Source organism: Protopterus annectens, chromosome 2.part1 (assembly GCF_019279795.1).
Source record: "Protopterus annectens isolate FY-2018-M chromosome 2.part1, PAN1.0, whole genome shotgun sequence".
NCBI lineage: Eukaryota > Metazoa > Chordata > Ceratodontiformes > Protopteridae > Protopterus > Protopterus annectens.
The window spans coordinates 243670541-243673488 of NC_056729.1; the positions used below are offsets into that span (position 1 = coordinate 243670541).

The 2948-nt window shown below is 49.1% G+C and overlaps 1 pseudogene; it reads right to left on the minus strand.

Annotated features, from left to right (window-relative positions):
• Positions 1 to 2570: 2570 nt before the first annotated feature.
• Positions 2571 to 2723, minus strand: LOC122795095 (annotated as a pseudogene).
• Positions 2724 to 2948: the final 225 nt, after the last annotated feature.

Genomic DNA, 2948 nt, shown 5'->3' on the forward strand with positions numbered 1-2948 from the left:
AGCTATCTAAAAGGAGGCACCAGAGGGGTGAAGCTTGGGGGATGACCAGAGACCTCCTCCTGTGTGGGGAGGCCTCACTGCCAGGGTGCGCCCAGATAGTGGTCTGTGTCTCACCAAGCCTGACCCCGCGTCCGTCGATGAGTAAAGTCCCACTGACAATATGGATGAAAGGGAGGAGGGGGTGTGTGCGGTGGGCTGGAGGAGGATTGGTCTCCCCTTCCAGTGAGATCATGGTGTCCATCCCCCCACCTGTGACAAAAGCTTGGCTCGAGGACTGACTTTCAATAGATCACAGCTTTTTGCTTCTTTGCTGCATATGAAACCCTGACCCAGAATCAGGTTGTTTATGAATGATTTACCGCCCAGTAACCCATGAGCATGCAGTGCACTGCAGGATAATGGCAGCAGCCCCCTTCTGTCTGAGTTCCGAACCAGTGACAAGCGATGCTCCTCAATGACCTTGTGGCCAGCTATCCCTGGCAAATTGGAAATATGCGGGGCTGGGGTATCACTAAATTTAGGTGGGGTTCTGACTTATAGACATTCAGTCATAATCCCGCAGATGGTAGCCATTGGCTCCTCAGCCAAGCATATACACCAAATGTCTGATCCCTTGGTTCTTCTCATACTGAGCAAGATTACTATCACAACAACACATCATCGTAAAATTAACCTGTCTCATGATGGTCTAAACCCAGCTCATATTCTCTATTAGTGGGTGATCAATGCAACACTTGGTGAATTCTGCTTCACAATGATAGGAAGACCTAACATCAAAGGATCAAAAAGCGATATTGCTATGAATGCTTGGCTGCCACAAGCCAATTATTCATGTGGAAACTTTTCTGACACCTCCTGCTTAAATCCCAAAAAGCCAGCAGGTTCATGAGGCCCAACTTTCACAGTCAGTATTCATACTGAAAATCAAGGTGAAGCAAGTTTTTGCCCTTCTCCACAGGAAGTTTTTGTCCTCCCTGAGCTTGCCTTAGGAAACTTGGGATTCACTGCCAGTGCGGTGCCCCTCCTATTCACCCAGCATAGCCCCTTAGGTTCCCAGTACAAGCGACAGGCAGGTATTGGCCTAACACTCCAGCACCATCCATTTTCAGGGCTAGTTGATTCAGCAGGTAAGTTATTAGGGTCTATATCACTTTGACAAAATGGCAGAAGTTTGAACACCATATGTTCAAACTACTAACCTTGAAGTGCAAAACCATTAAAGGTTTAGAACAGTGATTTATTCCCAGGGAAAAAAAAACTGCTGTTCCAAGAAACACGCACACAACACAAGCACACCAAAAAAACAGCAATCCACACACATACACTTAAAATCCTACATCTAACCCTACTACACTAAACTGTACATACACTACTATCTATCCACTTACCTTATCCCAAACCCTAACTCTAAGGTCCGTCACTATCGCACAGTCACCTGACCCACACGCTAACCCTAAGTCACCTATGCCGCCTTAACCCTAAAGTCTGTCACTATCACACACCCACCTCACCTGCGCCCTAACCCTAACTCACCTAAACCACACCCTAACTCTAACGTCTGCACAATCGCACACTTACGTGAACCCGACCTGTAACTTTCCACCACAGGGCTGAAAATTGTGAAGCCACAGAAACGGATCACCAAATTCTTTCACTGGGAAAGAATTCGGTGTTCTGCAGCTTCACAATAATCAGTTTTCGAACTTCACAGTTCGAACATATGGTGTTCGAACTGCTGAAGTTTCGACGAACTGATAGGAATGGTTTCATGCCTTCTTGAACTCTCTCTTCAAATTTCTTTTAAACTTTCCCTTACAGTACTTGTTCACTATCAGTCTCAAGCCAGTCTTTAACCTTAGATGGAGTTTACCACCTGCTTTGGGCTGCATTTACAAACAACCTGACTATGGAAAGACCTGATCCAGACATGCCAGGGGCTGCCACCAGCCTCAAACTGTCCACAGGCAGAGCCTAGATCACAAGGACTTGGGCCCCCTGGGCGGTGCCAGGGAGATGGAATTCCAAGCACCACATTCCCCTGCACCCATCACCTTGGCAGGGATTCGATGCTGGGCTCTTCCCTTTTCACTCGCCATTACTGAGGGAATCCTGGTTGGCTTCTTTTTCTTCACTTAATAATATGCTTATATTCAATGGGTCATCACATCTGATCTGAGGTCACTTACTGAGCATGGTCGCAGATGTGGGGATGGGTGGGTGTGGGCTGTGGGGACAGATGGATGCATCATCTTTCTCCTGGCTCTCGCACCCACTCCCCCACTGCCATACTCTAGGTGGTAGAGGAGGGCCGAGGCATCCCTGGCATGCAGGAATAGGGTGAGCAAACATCAGGCCTCACCTCAGGAGGACAGCCAAGTGAGGGTACCTCCGACAGTCTCTGGTGGGGTGGGTGGATGTATGCGGATAGTTTCCTGGGTTGGGGAGGTGGTGACTTCTCTCCTCCATTCACGTCTTGCTCTGGAGGGACAGGAACCCATTGTGAGCTCCCTTGACTCCCCAGCCATGTTTTTGATGGGGGCTAGACACCCCTGGGGAGATTAAAGGCACATAGACCCTCAGACAGGCATAGTCTTGGTGTAACCTGGGTCTGCAAAGTGCCTTTGAAGTGTCAGTGATCAATGTGTCCTGCAATTTGCATTAGTTCTCGCAGCTAGCTACATTCTTCATTGACACATGAGCTGAGTGATCCACCACTCAGAGTCATACTGTTCTCTTCTCAGTTGCCAGGGACACCAATGCCCCTGCGGCATCACACCTTGAGATAAGCATGTGAGGCTTCACGGACTGGAGTTACTGGCCCTGCAGCATGGGATGGCAGGGAGCTATCCACTCATGGTGGAGGAGGAGGGCCTGCACCTCCTGCTGCATGGACAGGATCCCCTCCCACCACCAAGAACAAGAGGGGATGGACACCGCCACTCTTCTCA